This window comes from Dioscorea cayenensis, chromosome 7, assembly GCF_009730915.1.
Source record: "Dioscorea cayenensis subsp. rotundata cultivar TDr96_F1 chromosome 7, TDr96_F1_v2_PseudoChromosome.rev07_lg8_w22 25.fasta, whole genome shotgun sequence".
Lineage (NCBI taxonomy): Eukaryota > Viridiplantae > Streptophyta > Magnoliopsida > Dioscoreales > Dioscoreaceae > Dioscorea > Dioscorea cayenensis.
In genome coordinates this window covers 6,054,474-6,074,553 of record NC_052477.1, presented here as the reverse complement: position 1 = coordinate 6,074,553, position 20,080 = coordinate 6,054,474, and the positions used below count along the sequence as shown (strand labels likewise).

The following is a 20,080-nucleotide window of genomic DNA, read 5'->3' as shown; positions in this document are numbered from 1 at the left end:
ACCTAGATGGATTCTCAACCCTAGTGTCACTATAAGGGAAAATCACAACAATAATCATGCAAGATTGAGACTCAATTAAAACATCAACTAAAGAAACATAATAGAAGTTAATGAAACATAGTCATCTTAGGGTTTACAAGTCAAAGCACCCACTAGGGGTTTAGCTCTCCATGGTGTAATACAAGAGCAAAGATGAAATCAAAGATAAATGCAAGAAATCCATAGAGAAATCCCCCTTGTTGTCCGTATCGCTGGTCTTGAGGAGCCAACTCATCTTCTCCAAAGACTTCTTCGTCAAGCCTAGGGCACACCGCACTAAATCAAGGCCGTCGGGAGTTCCCCCAATATCTTTCCTCCAAAGGAAGTTGATGTCGAATGCCGTAAAGCTGCTCCAAAATCCCAGCAAAAACCTCTCCACACCCTAGCCACACTCTCCCCAAAAGATAGGAAAAAGATAAGAAGAAGACCCCAAAAGAAGCTCTCAAAGCAATATTTATAGGGCTAAAATGGGGCATCCACAAGAGCGTGTGGAATTTCCACAAGGCCGTGTGGATTTCTAGGTTTTGTTTTCCTGTGCGCTATAAACAGTAACTGTTACAGTAATTTTGCCACAATAAACTACTATAGTACTTTCGCCAAAATACTCCTGACTTCATTTTCTTCATTGAGGTCACCAAGTTGGGCACACAACCATGCAGTAGATCATGTCACGTCTTGCTTTTAACCACATTGACAAAGCTCTTGACAATGTTGCACAAGTTGGAACATATGAGAGTGACTACCTTTTTGCCCCTCCACTTTGTGTATTCACTTGACAATTTTGGAGGTTGGCACACACCCACATGTCTATGAGCACAACTTATGCCTTAGTCCTTGTTCGGTCCAAAAGTTTCCTCAATAATTGCGTCCATGATCTATTTTTGCTTCCTTTCTTCCAAACTTGTCTCCACAACTCTAAATGCACAAAAAAAACACAAATACATACGAATGAGCCATAAAATCTGATAAAAGTGATGCTCAATGTAAGAAAAGTATACTTCGTAATAATTATACACAAGCACTTATCAATAAGAAAAATAACAAAGAGAAAACTATAAACACATGGACTAAGGCTAATCACATAAGCATGTTAAAGAAGCAAGTGGCAATGAAAGTGCGAGGTCCACAGGCTAGGATCCCCTGGGGACTACTAAAGCTAGAGGGATGCTGAAATCACAAAGGCATTGGTGATTGGGCCAAAAGACATCTAACAGTAGGTTACTCCAATGGTCATGGCGAAAACCGCTAATCTCATACAAGACAAAGCTCATAACAACTCTCCTAAGACGAAGCCTAGAAGATGGTGATAAGAACATGTCAGATCCACGCCGGCAAGCTCCTTGATCTTCTTCCTTTAGTGTAACCTTCTTCTTCCTTTGATTTGCTCCTCAGATCTGCCTTCTCCCACAGCCTTGAAGCTCTAGAAGATGATGGTACAAAAGGGGTGGCCAAAAGACACCTTGGATGATACCCTAACCACCTTTTAGAGATTATCTCGGGATGGCTTGTGGGCTGGTTCATAGTTAGAACACTGACCGTGAGGATACTTAGAAAATATGCCAAAAATTTCAATAAGTGGTACAGTAAAACTGCTACAATAAACCTGCTCTCTGAATTGCTTGCGGCCATCTTCACGGCCATGAGGTTGCCCGTAAGGATTCCCAGACTTAGAATTTTCACCAAGTCTTCGCGTTTCAAGCTGCTACATTGCTGCTGCAGTATTGGGGCCCTAAAACATCATTTTTAATGTCGATTTCTTCTCAAATCGCATCATTGAGCTCACCTGGGCTTTTTTTATGAATGTAACATGAAATTAAACAATTAAACCATACAAAGGGCATTGGTTTATCAATTTTTTATTAAAAAAACCGGTTTGTCTTGTTGCTTCAAGTATTACATTCATTGGCATATCTACTATTAGAAAGCATTATAAGAGTGACGGAGAAAGGCTAAGTTACAGAAAGAAGGAGACTCCAAGTGGTCATCGCTTGGTGAGAAGGCTACTGGTTCAGGGGTAGGGTATGGTACTAAAGGTTGTCAGACTTCCAGGCGGTTTTTCTTTTGGGCAGCTGTTATCATTGGATCTCGCCAATAAAGCCTCCTATGGTTTTTGTTACCGAGATATCTTTTTTCCCAGGGATTTTTGGGGTAATCAGTTCCCATGCTGCAAACAGTCAAATCTTAACTTGTCACTCTTCTTTCTTTCCTCATGGGTAGGAAGCACACTAGCAGCGTGCCTTGCTTGATTCTACTTTGTTTTTTACACTTGACTGAGTGGACAATTGACAGGAAGATAACTTCAATTCGCCCGGCCAGCAGGCGGGCGGCATGCTTATCTTGTGGGACAACACTGCAAAGCGAGTAGCTCTTCAAGTCACGCAGTTGTGTGATAACACTGCAAAGAAAGTGGCTCAGTACCACCCATCCTACCCTACTACCTTTAGGGGTTGTCCGTCCTACAGCTACCCAAAGAGGAACTGCAGTGATCATGAATAAGGATCCTACAGTGATAGAAAGAATCCCCATCAAAATACCACTAGATTGAGCACTAGTGATTTCGTTTTCGGTCCAAATCTTGGCTAATTGATCGAAGTGGGTAGCTCCAGTAGACCCATAGATCATGGAGCAATTAGGATGGGTAGGCCCAACCACCACACTACACGTATAGACGCGAACCTCCACGTTATCGTACGTGTGACTCTCACCGCATACGGCTCACACAAAGACTCCTAAATCCATCTCGAGCTTTTTATTCCATCCACCTCTCCTCTCCAATCCTGGATCAAACTTTCCCTTCCTTCCCCAACTTTAATTCAAAACGGCTTTCACCCTTGCTTGTTTGGTTCTTTCTTGAAAACTATAGTACAGAGCTAAGGCTTCAAAGTTGGAGTTTATAACTGATAAACGTAAGGGCATGTTCCCTCTTGTAGGGTGGGCACTTCCTTCATCTGTCATATGTATCGCTTGGCTTCATCCCGAACCAAAGAAGCATTCTAGCGAACGGGTGCTGTATGTACCGACTACAAGGACTACAAGCCGAAGCCAAAAGCGATTCGCTTCTATTCTCATCTCATTGGGATGGGATTGGATATACATGGGGAATCTCTATAGATCATAGTAGTCCGCCAATCTCTCTAACTAGCATACGATACAATTGAACTTCACACCAATAAAACAAAAAAGAAAGAGCTTCGCTCGGTTGGCCTTCCTACGCTGATGCTTACTTTCTTTCTCTTCTCTTAAGTCCACAACAAGTAGGAGAGGTAAGATTCAAACCTACGTAGAAACCTTCAATAGATTTATAGTCTATCGCTTTTGACCACTCGGCCACTCTCCCCTTCCCGGGCCGACGCCCTCCTCAAATGCTCCTGAATAAGAAGGATGGCGGCGTTCATTGTTCATTTTTTTATTTGATTTTCTTAAGTTAAGAAGATTAAGGGGAACTATTACATTAGCTATCATTCTGGGACAATAAGATCATTGAGTCAATTCATAACAATTTTGATAAAGCAAGTGGCAAAGCTTCTACTACAGCTTTCCCCTCATTTCCAAGTGAGGAAGGACATTCCCTTGTTCTGGTCGAAGAATTGGAAGCGAGCAAAGTGCAAGAGTCATAGGGCATGATAATCTTTTCTTCCCTTTTACTAACACTGAGCAAGCAGCAAGCTACAGTAATACAAGTGTTTCATTCAGTGAGGGTGGAGCACGCTAGATAGCAAGCAAAGCCTGAAAATGCTTGCTAGCTAGCTATCTCTTCTATTTCATTCCTAAGCTTCACAAATTTCCAGGAAGGAAATATCGGGCTAGGAAAGCTTCCACCATCTCCTTCCAAGTAGTGATCAATGCTCAAGGAAATGAGTGCAACCATTGCTTTGCTCTCCCCTTCAAGGAAAATGGGAAGGCCTTCAATTTGATAGCATCATCTGTGACTCCATTAATCTTGAGCAGGTCGCACACTTCCAAGAAATTCTCAATGTCGTTGTTCAAATCCTCATCGGCCAACCCATTAAACTGTGCTAACTGCTGTAACATCTAGATGAAGCCTAGCTTGATCTCAAAGTTCTGAGCCGTAATCGTTCACCACACAATGCTAGACTGCGTGCCAAGAACTGTGGGGCTTGCATAATCTGAGAGTGCCCTCTGATGCTCATGTTGTTCAACCATATTATCAGACCCTTAAACTTCTATCTCAACTTCATTTGTTTATTCTTGTATAGGTTCCTTCCCCCGTCTATGAGTTCTTCTTCTAATTTCCGGATCACCTTCAACTAATGTTAAAGGGTTGCCTCGGGCCATAACCTAGAGCTGCAACCAAAGAAAGGAAAACAAATCAGAACGATCGAAGAATAAGAAAGTGTTAAATAGAGCAAGTGATGAATAGCTAAAATAGCAAAGTGCAAATGCTTCTAAAATGCCTATTCCCCGGTAACGGAGCCAAAAGCTTGACACACCCCTTGCGTGTGTGTACCGTAAGTGCGCGGGTCATCAAAGTAATAAAATACCACGGTGAGTGGGTAGTTGAATTTACAGGGAATAGATGCTTAGAAACAAGAAGAATTGCTATCTAACTAGAGTGAAAACCAATTTGTGATGTGATTTAAAATAAATATCAATGCAAATAAAAGTAAGAAGAGATAACAGAACGCAAGAGGGATAAAGAGAGGTAATCGATGGTAAAATGGGATACCCAGACAATGCTCACCCTAGGACTATTGTTTCAAGTTCAAGACTAATATTATGCCTCCTAATTGAAGTTTAATGAGTCGTGGAAATCCAAAGACACACGGTCCCAAACCTAAAGTCAACCGTGACTAGCCCTCTACACTATGCCTAGCGGAAAGGGATACTCTCAACACCTCACACTGTATGGGACTGCTTAAGGCTCTAGGGACTCCAAGTGATAAACCCTATTCCCTAATATAGATCTAACCCTTTGGTCCAGGCAAAAGACCTCTAATCACGATTAAGCCCTAGCATTAAGGATTATTCAAAACTGCACTCTATTGCTTACGCAACTAAGCCCCAGTGGAGTCCGTCTCTTAGTACTTCACTCTATCATGATCGCAAAGAACTCTTGGAACATGGAGGCAGGATAAATCACATCGGAAGGGAAAAGGGATGTTTTGTTACCTCTCAACTTACCCTCTCAACCTTCTTCAACCTTGCTAAGTCTAACCCTAATGAAGTTGTCACCCCTTCAAAGGATTTCCTAGATAGATTCTCAACCCTAGTGTCACTCTAAGGGAAAATCAAATCAATAAGCACACAAGATTGACACTCAATTAAAACATCAATTAAAGAAGCATCATAGAAGTCGATGAAACAAAATCATCCTAGCATTTACAAGTCCAAATACCCACTAGGGGTTTAACTCTACATAGAGCAATACAAAATCAACAATAAAATCAAAATTGAGTGCAAGCAATCTATAGAGATAACCCCTGATGAGTGCTTGTGTATTAAGAATATGAAGTATTCTTTTCTTACGATGAACATTACTTTTATCAGGTTTCATCTCTAATATGTGTGCTTTTGTGTTCTTTTGTGCATATAGGGTTATGGAGCCAAATAGAGAAGAAAGGAACCAAGGTAGATTGTAAATGCATTATGTTTATGGAATCTTAAAGTGGACGCACAAGAAGACACAAGTTGTGCCCAAAGACATATGAGTGTGTGCCAACCTCCATTATGCTTGATGGAATATGTAAATTGGAGGGGCACAAAGGCAGTCACACTCATGTGTTCCAACTTGTGAAAGGCTAGCAAGATTCCTTTCAAATGTGCCTTTACTTGAAGATGCAATGTGATCTACACCATAGACGTGTGTCTATTTGTGTTGCCTTGATAAAAAGTGTGGATTCGAGAGTATTTTGGCATAATACTGTAGCAGGTTCCGTAGCAGTTACTATTCATAAACCGCCAAAAATAGACTTTCTGCAGATTCACACGAGCGTGTGGAAATTCCACACACCCGTGTGGATTCCCAATTCCAGACCTATATAAAGCCGCGATTCAACCCGATTTCAGAATTTGTTTTTTCCATCTTTTCTCCATCTTTTGAGAGGCTTGCAGCTCAGGTTTAGAGGGGGCTTTGGCTAGGCTTTTGGAGTGGTTCTACAGCTTCGACGCCGCGTTTCTCTTGGAAGATAGTTATTGGGGGAGCTTTCGTCGGCACTGATCCGGCGAGGTGTGCCCTAGACTTGACAAGGAGACCTTTGGAGAGGACGAGACTACTCCAGAAGAACATCGACACGAATACCGAGGAGGTTTTTCCTTATGTCTTACATGTTTTTACTTTCAATTTCATTATTGATTGTATCTTGCTCTATAGAGAGCTAAAACCCTTACTGGGTACTTTGGACTTGTAAACCCTAGGATGCTATTGTTTCATTGACCTTTTATTATGTTTTCCTTAATTGATATCTTTAATTGAGTTCCAATCTTGAATGCCTATTGATTGATTTCTCTCTTAGAGTGACATTAGGGTTGAGAGTCTATATTGGTAATCCTTGTGAGTGAGTGACACACCATGAGAGTTAGAATAAGCAAGATTGGAGAGCGTCGAGAGGGTGAGTCGAGAGGTAGCAGAGTATCCCCTTTCCCCTCCGATGTGATTTATCGTACCTCCATTTCCTAGAGTTCTTGGCGGTCATAATAGATTGAAGCGCTAAGAGAGGAACTCCGCTAAGGCTTAGTTGTGCGATTAACAGAGTGAAGCGTTGAAGTAATCCTTAGTATCTTGGGCTTAATCGTGACTAGGGGTCTTTCACTTGGACCGAAGGGTTAAATCTACATATAGGAATAGGATTTATCACTTGGAATCTCTAGAACTTCTTGCAACTTTGCACAGTATGAGGCGTTGAGACTGAGCGATTTCTCTGCCGGGATATAGTGTAGAGTTAGTCACGGTTGACCTTAGGTTTGAGACTCGTTAAGCATCAGTTAGGAGATATAATAGTTGGTCTTGCACTTGAAGCAATAACCCTAGGGGGAGCAATGTCCGAGTGCCCTACTGTTAATCGACTGTCTTTCCTCTCATTTTATTGTGCCTCTCTTTCTTATTTTCTTTAGTCTCATTCACATCGATTTTATCCACACCATTATTGTTTTATCTTCACTTAGTTAAGTAGCAATCGTTGTGTTCTATTCACTATTTCCTGTGGATACGATAACCCACTCACCTGGGATTTATTACTTCAACAAACCCGTGCACTTCTGGGTCATACGCAAGGGATGGGTCACACGCACTTCTGGGTCACCGTGTGGATTTCCAGGTTTTGTTTTCCTACGCGCTGTGAACAGTAATTGCTATAGTAATTTTACTACAATGCTTTCGCCAAAATACTACCAACTTCATTTTCTTCATTGAGGCTGCCAAGTTGGGCACATAACCATGCGCTAGATCACTTCGCGTCTTGCTTTCAACCACATTGACGAAGCTCTTGACAATGTTTCGCAAGTTGGAATATATGAGTGTGATTGCCTTTGTACCCCTCCACTTTGTGTATTCACTTGACCATTTTAGAGGTTGCCAAATACCCACTAATCTATGAGCACAACTTTTGCCTTGATACTTGTTCAATCCAAGAGTTCCCTCAACAATTGTGTCCATGATCTATTTTTGCTTTCTTTCTTCTAAACTTGTCTCCACAACCCTAAATACCCAAAAGAACGCAAATACACACGAATGAGCCATAAAATATGATAAAAGTGATGCTCAATGTAAGAAAAGTATACTTTGTAATACTTATACACAATAACTTATCAACATGCTGAACCGAAAGACATTGCCGAAGCCCTCAAATGGCAACCTCTACATGTCCTTTTGACCCTGCCCCATATGTTCACCAGACAATATCACACAACACAGATCGATTCTCAATAGCCAGAAGTCCAACCGCATTCAGTTATTAATCTGTCATCGGGATAAGAAATATCCCTGGCATATATAGAAACCAAAGAAAGAAAAAGAATGAGATTAATTAGAAAGACATGCTCCGACGAAAGCCATTATGAGCTATTAGGTAAGGTGGAGGGCAACTAGCACTAAGCTCGCTAGCAGACTACTAATCTACTTTTATATCTAGTTTTCGCAAAAAAAATAATTCCTATGATTAAGGATTTATCACAGAGCATCTGTCTAGACTCTAACAGTGCGCTACTAGCTGGCCAACTACCTCCACTAGCGCACCCTCAATGCTACGTCCATTCTACTGCACTGACGAAACTCCATCCACTAGCTGCCTAACCGCTTTTGACATTCCTGCTTCCAGCCAACCTAAGCATGATAGGTACACCCAGAGCAAGCAACTTGGATAGAAACATCATTAAGAAAGATAAGGCATAGGATCCTACCTCAATGCCCAGGTGAACATGCATTCTTTTATCTACAGTACACGATAGACTGAAAACCAACCAAATCATAAGCGGAATCATCTCAGAGCAGTAGTAAGCATCAGAAAGAGCCAGCTTTAGACATAAGGTATGAGAATCAACATAGTACCTACTGGCCCTAACTTCCCCACCTATTGGTCTGATATCGCATTCTAACAAGGAATAGAGATTTGTTACTACTAGGGTTTTAGCAACTTATTAAGAGAAGGGGCTTGGTCTATAACCAGACTCTGAAGCCGTAGGTGAAGAATCTATATCATAAGTCATTTCAGGTGCATCAACTGACACAGACTCTGAACAAGATCAGAAGCAACCGGTCCTGGATAAAATACAGTAGATATAGCAAAACTTTCTTTTATCAGGTTTGATTTTGGCAGATAGTGATTGATGGCAGATAGTGCTCATCGAAACAAAAATGTTTTGGTGGAGTTGATTCCACCTTCTTTCCCCAACTCCTCACCCCAGCTTTTTTTTCCGCATGCCATATAGAGAGTCACCCATTTATCTTTCTACCAACACCTGATTTGATTTATAGGTCTTATATCTGAGACAAGGTTCCAGGAGTCCTTCAAAAACGGAATCAGATCCTGGGGCCCAATTTTTTTGAAAGGAGGATAAACTTAACACATGGCCCAAGATTCACTTCTTCTGTTTCCTTAATGACTGCAAGGGTCATTTTCTCAAACCTTTTTCAGCGATCAATTTCTTTGCAAAATAGTTTTATTTATAGCCTGACAGGGCAATCCTCTCCATCATTTTTTTCCTGATGGCACATGCACTAAAAAATCATGCAAAACCTTTGTTTTGATTTCTTGAAAAATTGAAAGATTTCTTTATTTCAAACAATCAGTTGAGAAGAAGAGGGGAAGGAAGATCCTCCTTCAGCCTTCAGCGGGCCCCTTGTTAGTTAGATCCTGTTTTTTTTTTTTTAAGCTAGAAGCCTTAAGAGATAAGGGCTGGTAGTCCTCTGACTGATGTCTTAGTAGCTTGTGGGCTCATGTGCCATCTGCTAGGCCCCCATCTCCTAGGCCCTTCTCACTCAAGCTCAACCATAACTTATTTTATCTTCCTCTTATTTACTTTTTTACTTTTTTTTTAATTTTTCTTATATTGAGAAGGTAAACAGCTGTAGCGACTGCTTCTACCTCTTAAAGCCCTGATACCTTTTAACATAAACCTTGCCATTTCAACGATGGTCCTATTTTTGCTCTCTGATACACTATTTTGTTGAGGGGTGTAACTAGCTTCAAATTTACGCTAAAGTCCATTCATCAACCAATAATTAAAAAATTAATTCGATCGATGTGAACTCACCACTCTTTAAACCTGTCGGACCTCTTACCTATACTTCTCTTACGGTTTAGAATTGTTGAACTTAGCAAAGGGATTCATGATTGAAAGAAATTGCATAGTTTTTCTTTGTTCTTTTTCATAAGTATTTTGATTTTCTTTGATTTTAGAAAAAGATTTTTTTCCTAGTGAAAGTCTTGGATTAATTGACCGAGTACCGTAAAAAATTACCTTCCATCCGTCTTTGCTTACCCCCATTTCATGATAGATCCTTCCTTTGCTGTTTTAGCTGTAAGAAGATGTCTATCATGCTTTTTTTTTTATAAACGAAAAAGAAAATCAAGGGTAGAGTTTCTTTTAGGCTTCGCCGATTGAGAACACTCTCCTTATGCGAAACAAAGAAAAAGGTGGCACCACCCGTATTCACCATGGATCAAGGCAGCTCGCCCATTGATGGTCAGGCCCACATACATCAGCTCCCTGGTTTCTCCACCACACACAACCCCTGGTTGAGGTTAGTACCCTATCCTTGGTTCTTTGGCCTCCTTATCATTGGAGGCCCGCACCGTATTCAAGGCTTGCTTTTGGGGACAGGATCTCGGTGTGCCCTATAGGAACGAGAGCTTCCACTCATCTCATAAGGCCTTGCCACACCCTTGCCCTTAGCATCATGGACCTTGGCTTGAGTTGACTCAATGAGGTACTGCACTGAGCGAGCGATCTTTCGGTTTACGAAAGAAATCCGGATTCAGGGAAAAAAGAGCAACAATGCCGATAAGACCTGCTTTCCTATGTTGCTTCGCTCTTCGGATATGAGACTGAACTTTCCGGTTCACTTGACTTGACTATCCTACGTCAGCGGGCGACTAGCTAGTTTACTTTTGTGTGGCTAGCTAGTCTCCATTCCGCTTCTGTTTTCTCATTTCACCCCCCGAAATGGAATGAAAAAGAAGCGAATCGAGTTTCGTCCTGTTCTAATGTTCTCCGATCCGAAGGGTGGGTGTTCTGCTGTGGAATGCAAGTGGAATGGCAACCCACCGCAACTGTCAAGGAGATAGAGAAACTAAGCACAATGGGAATTGAGAGATCAAGTGAGCAGGCTGATCATTTACTTTATCTCTGTCGGTGGATAAAGGAAGGTGGTGGGGTGAAAAGCACTCCGAATCGCTTTTCTTGTTAAGTGATAAAAAACATGGCTGGAAAGGTGGGTCAGATCTCTGGAGGGGCAAGTCAGGGAATGAACGCATAGCCATGAGAGGATCAAGAGAAGGTCTTTCATGAAGGCGAGCATGCTAATTATCTAAGTTTCACAAGAGAAGAGAGATCTATTACATCTGCCACGATAGACCACAGTGGACTTGATTCTTTTTGGCAGCGCATAACCATCGCTGGTCTTTCTGTACCCCCATGGTATGGGATAAGACCCAACCAACCATGTTACCGTCCACCGGACTAAGACCTTTCTCCGATGCCACTAGTTTTCTGGCCGAGACCCATGATTTCAAACAAAAAGGTGATTACGAGCTCGTAGACATTAATTACATTGAAGATTGGGTAGATGAAGAAACCTTACGGGAGCTTCAAGATCAATATGAGCAACATGAGAAAAGGACCATTGCGATTCTTGACGAAGTCGACGAGGTAAACGACGGAAGGGAAGAGGACCAACGAAACGTTACGGTTGCTAAGTTGATGTCCCTTCAATTGCGGGGAGAGATAGTAGACTTCCATTTGAGGTACTCGGATGTTTTCGCCTGGTCTTACCAAGATATGCCCGGACTCGACACGGATATGGGTGTACATAAGCTTCCTCTGAAACCCGGTTGCAAGCCCGTAAAGCAGAAGTTGAGGAGATTGAGACCCGAGTGGATGTTGAAAATCAAGGAAGAGGTAAAAAAAAAAGTAGAATGCCGGGTTCCGAATGCTCTCTAAATATCCAGATTGGCTTGCTAATATAGTCCCTGTTCCGAAGAAGGATGGCCAGGTTTTTGGGACTCGCCAATGAGGAGATAGAAGGCAAAGCTCTTGAATACGGGAGGCCGCCCAATTCTCAACTCCGACCTACACAAGTTGTTTTAGAACCCACATTTTCAAAAGTTCTGTTAGATTCTTAGTAGCAGTAGGCGACCTTTTCTTCTTTTACTTCACATAGCTTTTCGTCTCCTTGATAGCAGGAAGTTCTCCAAAAGTATGAAAAGCTGGAGGACTTTGAACCATCCATTCCAGTGTGGTTGGATTCTGTTCAACAGCCCAAGGACTTGGAGCACATCTTTTGTTGTTTCCACTGCTTGAAGTGATTGTTACGACCACGAAGAAACGACGAATCCCAACTACGGATATATAAGAGCCGAAACTGCTCAGAGCATTCCATCCGGCGTAAGCATCTGGATAATCTGGAATGCGGCGTGGCATACCCGAAAGCCCTAAGAAATGCATGGGAAAGAGGGTCAGATTAACCCCGAAAAAAGTGATCCAAAAATGAATTTGACCTAAAGTTTCAGGGTATGTCCGACCAAAGATTTTACCTACCCAATAGTGAAATCCTGCAAATAAAGCAAAAACGGCTCCCATAGAAAGTACATAATGGAAATGTGCAACCACATAATAAGTATCATGTAGAGCAATGTCTAGCCCAGAATTAGCTAGAACTATTCCAGTGAGCCCTTGATAAGTGTCTAAATGTAGGTGTTTTCGTATATATATCGTATTCACTTTGCATGTATTTTGTGAGGTTTGATGCCCATTTTGCGCTTAATCATCTATTATTTCCTTTATAGGGCATAAGGAAGCCATGGAGAACAAGAAGAAATCATTTAGGTGAAAAGAGAAGAAAACAGGAATTTCATACCACCCCCATACTACCCAGTATGGAGGCCATATGCACTGTAGCAGCGGAATGATTTAGAGTTGTCTACCAAGATTTCCATACTACCCAGTATATAGGGTCGTATGGAGGCCGTATGCACCCTGTATGAAACATGAATCTAGGGTTTTTGAGTGCTATACAACCCCCATACGACCGCTATATGGTCCGTATGTCATGGGGGGTTATAAATACTGACTTTTAGGGCAGAACAAGGGACTTTTTTTGGGTATATTTTGAGAGACCACTTGAGAGGCTTTGGGCGACCTTGGAAAGGAGAAGAAGGACAAGGAAGCTAAGAGATCATTCAAGGCCAAGGTCCAAGACTCTCAAGGTAAGAAGGCAACATCATTCAAGGGGAGATCTACCACGATTTGAAGGAAGGAGACCCGTGGCAAGAGGAAGCATCATTCAGAATTCCTTTGGTGGGAAAGCGTCATTCGGCACATTTTCTACCTCCTTCTCCACTATTTCATCTAGGGAGTGTCATTTATGCTTTTCTTTTGTGTTTCACTTGATTGTATTGCTTGTTGTGGGATGATGACACACTAGACCCCCAAGGCCACCGGGTGTTGGTGAACCTTGGGGGGTTTTATCGTGTATTTTGGATGATTACTTGTTAATTCCATGCTTGGGTAATTTTGAGATTTAATCCATTGTTTTCATGCTAAGTGCTACACTAAGGAGAAATCCGTAGCTCTTTTAAGAGTGATGCATGTAGATGTGACTTGCTCGCATATATTAGATCATGAATGGATTAGAAGGGGATACTTGTATCATCACGCCGAGAAATTGGGTGTTGGTAGCCCTCCATGTTAGGTTAAGCAGAAGAAGAGTAGGTTTACTCCTATTTGATATTTCCTTGTGCTTAATGCAATCGTAGGAATGTGGATTTGGAAGAAATTCCTATCTATGTTCGTATGGGATTAGGGTTCAATTGCCAAGAAATTGGGGTTGTTCTAATCTAGAAAACTCTTGGTCCATTTTACCCTTGCATCTTTTAATCATCATCCATGTTTCATGATAACTCCTCAAGGGGATCCACATCCATAGGCCTTTGCATTACATTGAATTTCTTGCTTGCTCATTGCTTGTTCTCTCTAATTTATTGGAAATCTTGTTTTAGTTTTAATTTCTTCTAGTAGAGTAAATTCCATCACTTGAGATCTTAGGCTAGATAATAGTTTGAGAAGGAGTAATAGGAGATCCTTAGCCCTGAGGAATACGATTCTCGTGTCTTCACACGAGGTATTACTTGGCGATCCCATACACTTGCGGGGAAGCAATCAGCCCTCCGATAGTGAACAAAAAGATGGACCCCACAGCAAATAACATGGGTGTTTTGTATTATATCGAACCCCCTACATGGTAGCGATCCAACTAAAAATTTTTATTCCAGTGGGGACAGCTATGATCATGGTAGTTGTGGTGAAGTAGGCACGCGTATCAATGTATGAGCCCACAGTAAACATATGATGAGCCCGAACAAGAGATTTAGGAACACCTATACTGATCATAGCATAAACCAGACCTAGATACCCAAAGATAGCTTTTCTTGACTAATAATACCGGATCCTGGCAAAATGGGAATATACACCTCTGGATGACCGAAGAACCAAAAGAAATACTGGTATAATATGGGGTCTCCACCTCCAGCAGGATCATAAAAGGTTGTATTAAAGTTTTGATTGGTTAATAATATTATAATTGCCCCTGCCAGTACCGGAAGTAATAATAAAATAGGAATGATGTCACTAGAATGGACCACATAAAAAGGGGTGATCTATGCATAGCCATTTTAGGTCCACGCATGTTTGACATAGTTGTTATAAAATTGATAGAACCTAAAATGGATGAAACACCTAATAGATGAGGACTAGAAATTACTGAATCAACTGCTCCTCCAGAATGGCTAGTAATACCACTTAAGGGCGGATAAACTGTCCACCTAGTTCCTCTACCCACTTCTACTAAGGTTGGGCTTAATAAAAGCAAGAGACTTGGTGGTAACAACCAGAATGATATTATTTGATCGTGGAAATGCCATGTCAGGTGCACCTATCAGAATCAGATTAGACCAATTACCAGATCCACCTATCATCGTCGGCATAACCATAAAAAATATCATTAAAGAAGCGTGACCTGTTATTAAACTATTGTGAAGTTCATGATTCCCACCAAGAATTTGATTGTTGGGGTAGGCTAATTCCATACGAATCAATACTGAGAAGCATGTGCCCATCACTCCAGCAATGGCACCAAAGATGAAATATGAGGGCTCTAAAAAAAATTGACTATGCAAACTTTCCTGGCGTGGTCTCGAAACATAACGCTTGCTGAACAATTTTCTTTTCGCATCTGCAAACAGAAAGGTCTAGGTTGATAAACTGAAGCATGAAAGGGGATTGATAAGTGCTTGTGTATAAGTTTTATTAAGTATACTTTTCTTGCATTGAGCATCAATTTTATCAGATTTTATGTCTCATTTATGTGTATTTGTGTTATTTTGTGCATTTAGTATTGTGGAGACAAGTTTAGAAGAAAGAAAGCAAAAATAGATCATGGACGCAATCGTTGAGGAAATTCTTGGACCAAACAAGGATCGAGGCACAAGTTATTCTAAAAGACATGTGGGTGTGTGCCAACCTCCAAAATGTTCAAGTGAATACACAAAGTGGAGGGGCACAAAGGCAGTCACACTTATTTGTTCCAACTTATGCAACATTGTCAAGGGCTTCGTCAATATGTTTAAAAGCAAGATGTGACATGATCTACAGCATGGATGTGTACCCAATCATGCGGCCTAGATGAAGAAATTGAAGTCGGGAGTATTGCATCACAAGTACTGTAGCAGTTTACCGTAGCAAATACTATAGCATTTACTATTCACATCGCGCAGGAAATGAGAGGCCTGAAAATCCACATGGCTGTGTGGAATTTCCACATGCCCATGTGGATGCCAGATTTCAGCCCTCTAAATACCGCTTCACAAGTTTGTTTTGGGGATCTTCTTCATATCTTTGGGCTGTCTTTTGGGGAGAGCACGGCTAATGTTTGGAGAGGTTTTTACTCGGATTTTGGAGTGTTTGTACGGCATTGGATATCAATTTTCTTCAGAGGAGAGTTATTGTGGGAGCTTCCGACGGCTTTGATTCGGCGGTGTGTGCCCTAGGCTTGACGAAGGAGTATTTGGAGTTAACGAAGGGGCTCTTGAAGACCATCGACACAGACGACAAGGGGGCTATCTCTATGGAATGCTTGGACTTATTTTTTATTTTATCTTGGACTTTGTATTGCACCATGGAGAGCTAAACCCCTAGTGGGTGCTTGGACTTGTAAACCCTAGGATGATGTTGTTTCATTGACTTCTATTATGTTTCCTTTAATTGATGTTTTAATTGAGTTTCAATCTTGTGTGTTTATTGATTTGATTTTCCCTTAGAGTGACACTAGGGTTGAGAATCTATCTAGGTAATCCTTTTGAATGAGTAACACTTCATTAGGTTAGACTAAGCAAGGTTGAAGAGGGTTGAGAGGGTGAGTCGAGAGGTAGCGGAACATCCCCTTTCCTCTCAGACGTGATTTATCCTACCTCCACATTCCATGAGTTCTTTGCAATCATGATAGAGTAAAGTGCTACGAGACAAACTCCACTGGGACTTAGTTGTCCAAGCAACGGAGTGAAGTGTTGAGTAATCCTTAATGTTGGGGCTTAATCATGATTAAGGATCTTTCGCCTGGACCAAAGGGTTAGATATAGGTTAGGGAATAGGGTTTATCACTTGGAATCCCTAGAGCTTCAAGCAGTCCCACACATTGTGTGGTGTTGAGAGTATACCTTTCCGCCAGGGCATAGTTTAGAGGGCTAGTCACGGTTTACCTTAGGTTTAGGACCGTGTATCTTTGTATTTTCACGACTCATTAAACTCTAATTAGGAGGCATAATATTAATCTTGGACTTGGAGAAATAGTCCTATTGTGAGCATTGTCCAGGTATCTCATTTTACCATTGATTATCCTCTCTGCTTATCCTTGCTTGTTCTCTTTTCTCTTTTACTTTTCTTTGCATCGATACCTTGAATCAAATCACAAATTGGTTTTCACTCTAGCTAAATAGTAATACTTCTTATTTCTGAGCATCTATTCCCTGTGGATTCGACCTCCCACTCACTAGGGTATTTTATTACTTCGATGACCCGTGCACTTGCAGTACACACACGCAAAGGATGTGTTGAGTTCTAAGTTGGTCGTCTCTTGTCTTCCAACTTCCTTGTGCGGTTAGTAACCATCCGTTGGCTTTCTCTATTTACCCAGGGCAGACATTTGCTGACCTAGCTGGATGGTCGGTCTTTAGCTTAGTTATGAGATAGCCATTTCTTTGATTTAATGATTAGGCCAATCGAATCAGGATCAGAGGAGGCCAGTGCTTCTAGGCATAAGTCCTTTGCGACCAAGCCAATGAGATGGCTACCAATTTATTTCAGAAATAGCAACTTACCAGCTGAAACCAACTTTGAAGATATGATGCAGGCCCGAGTCCCTGTATCATTCCATTATACAGACGGCTAGGGTATGGATGCGTATCATATCAGTTGCCATCTTCATGATAGACATCATTCTGATTTATGTCATTTAGTCTGTTGCTATTAGGGATAAGTTTAATCCATTAGAGTATCCACCGGTCCCCATCTGTTATAAAGGAAAAAATTTAGAATGCTCTCTTCTTGATGTACAACTTTTATCTTTATAGCTTATCTCTAATTCCTTGTCATGAAGGCTAACAGACTAATTTCATCATGCAGTTTTATCTGTTAGAACCAAGGAAAGTGGAAGATAAAACCTAACAGATCTAAGAGATCAACAGCAGTCAAAGAGTAATTAAAACAAGATGAGCTCTACAAAACCACTGCTCATACACAAGCAAAGCAACCAGCCACTCATAAAGGAGTGTGTGCTCTGCAATACCTAAGCTACCTTCATCTAACTTAGATTGGATGTCTTCGCAGAGACGTTCAATGAAGCACCATGATGTGATCAAGATCCCTTCAGAAAATCCCAAACACAATTCTCAAGGCAAGGGTTTTCCCAGGCTAAAATGATAAAAGTATGTGGTAAAACCTATGAGGGTTGTAGTTAGGAGATAAATGTTCAGCTCAGGGTAAGAAGAATATCTTATGTACCTAGCTCCTCTGAGCCTCATAAAGACTCTAATATCGTTAACACCAACAGATTGACAAATAGACATCCATGCAACAACACGACGAGGCACACAAAGCATCTTTATGCTCACAGGAGACAAATCATGACCATAGATGTGAAAGCTCTTGGAGAATTCGCATGGGGAAATCAGATATTTCTTTACTGAAATCTTAATAGCCAACTGGTCAATAACAGACCGATAGACTTCCACAACAGCCAATGACGATATCATCACTGAGGAGAACATAATGCTTGAAAACATGATTAGGATAGACCTTTTTCCGTGCAATACCACACAATGAAGTGATGTAAAAGTGCGAAGAGCGGGCAAGACCCAACGGTTGGCCGGTAGCAAAATGAATGCGATGGCTCGAACTGAGTCAACAAGAATTATGAGAGGTCTAGCAAGAGAAAACATTCATGCCAAGACCACAAGCAACCCACGCAAATGCAGTGAGCCGATTAAACTTCATTTTGATAATAAAACCTTGCACTGCCAGAGGAAATCAGTCAGTGGCCGATGAAAAATCGAAAGAAAAGAGAGATTTAACCCTTTGAAGCCGGTTGTAACTGATCGAACGTGCCTAAATAAGTAGGAATTAATCTAAGATTGGATATAGACCAGTCCTATGCAGGTTGAATTTTAAATTGCTTAAAGACCCGACATTTGCCACAGCCTTCTTTCTGGCCAAACGACCCCGTGAAAATGGTTGCATCAATACGTCGTCAGACGCCCAAATATTCATCCGATCAAGGAGAGAATGACAATAACTATAAACTATAACTCCCTTCCTTAACTTTAAAATGATGTATGATAAGCATTGATTGCCTTGTAATGAGCGTGACAGCGGCTTAGAACAGTATTTTTAGTGATGATTAGGTCTGTGTTCACTGACTAAGCCTGAATAGACTTTGATAGCTGAGCCAGGTATGCTTTCCTACCTTGTCAAAAGATCTTCAGTCTTATTCAGACCTCACTTATCATGCTCCCCGGGTCTTGTTGAGGCACTCTCAAGGTCTTCTGTAAGAAAAATGTGCTTCCTCTCAGTAGTCAAACAATACATATCCGATTTCCACACACAACGAGATAGGCTCAGTCTCAATCTGTTGGAAGAGGGGCAGGAGGGAAGCTCAACACACGCTAGATGCGCCAAGCAGGGGTCAAATCTTTTTCTTTTTATATACATAAGTAGAAGCCCGTTCTTTTTAGGGTAGACAAAATGGAAGAATGTTTGGTGTAATTTGATCATAAAAAGTAAAAAGGCCTTTTTGCCCCTTCTTGTTTAGGCAGTCCGGGCATAAGGAAGAAAGAGGGCGCTTTCTTTTTGCTGCCTGAGTCCCAGCCTAGTCTGACCTCAAGTTTGCTAGCTTCTTTAAATTAGAGTAGTACTCCCCCCAAGGGTAGTGGGTAGGCTTTCTAATTAACATTAACCAGAATTATAGTGTAGCTGACCATACAAAAGAGAAGAAAGGGAAGGGACCTTTCCTAAAACTTCGGAGGGCTAGTGAAAGTGCTTGAGAGACTTTAACGTGGCATTATCATAGCATAGACCGTCTTTGCTTTGAAAAATGCAAATAATTTAGTTGAGTGTCATGGACAGCTAGATTTTGCTGCTTATTATTGTGTTCATACATGCCGTCAAATCATTTTGCTCTATCCTCCTCTCCTCTGCCAGCCAAAGAGCAGTCCACAACAATGTTTTAAGGAGTCAACCACTATCATTCATGGATTCCCCTTTGAAGCCTAGTTGCAGCAAGTCTATGTTTGACGACAGTCAGTTATCAGACTCCAAAGAGAAAAGAAAGCATGATAATTAGCCTAACTTCATTCTCTTGGAAAGATAGGGTCATGTGCTCATGCAACAATAGAACAAAGGTACTAGTGTAGAATTAGAATAATCCCATGAACAGGGCCAATCTCAAACGCCAATGACAGAGCCTTATCTATCTGCACGAGCATATAGATCTGGCTGGATGACATAGCTTGCTTCATATGGATACAAGTCATTAGATGGTCCCAAAGATGTACCAACACTGCCGCTGGACAAGCAAAGAGACCAATGGTGTCTAGGTCCCTACAGAGTGAGAGAGCCATACATGGCAATAACATTTCGACTAGTTCCCTCAACAATGAGAACATGATCGATATAGCATAGATTAAGATGCTCAGCTCATGATCCGCGGTCTCATTGAGCACTCTCGCTCCAACTCAACCTTCTCCATGGATGTATGGGCCTCATCCTCTTTCCCTTTCTCTTCCAAGGAACTCTTTCCCCTAACCATGCTAAACCTTTC

At 41.4% G+C, this 20,080-nt stretch overlaps 1 pseudogene; it reads right to left on the bottom strand.

Moving 5' to 3' along the window:
* Positions 1–10,568: 10,568 nt before the first annotated feature.
* On the bottom strand, positions 10,569–18,017 carry LOC120265029 (annotated as a pseudogene).
* Positions 18,018–20,080: the final 2,063 nt, after the last annotated feature.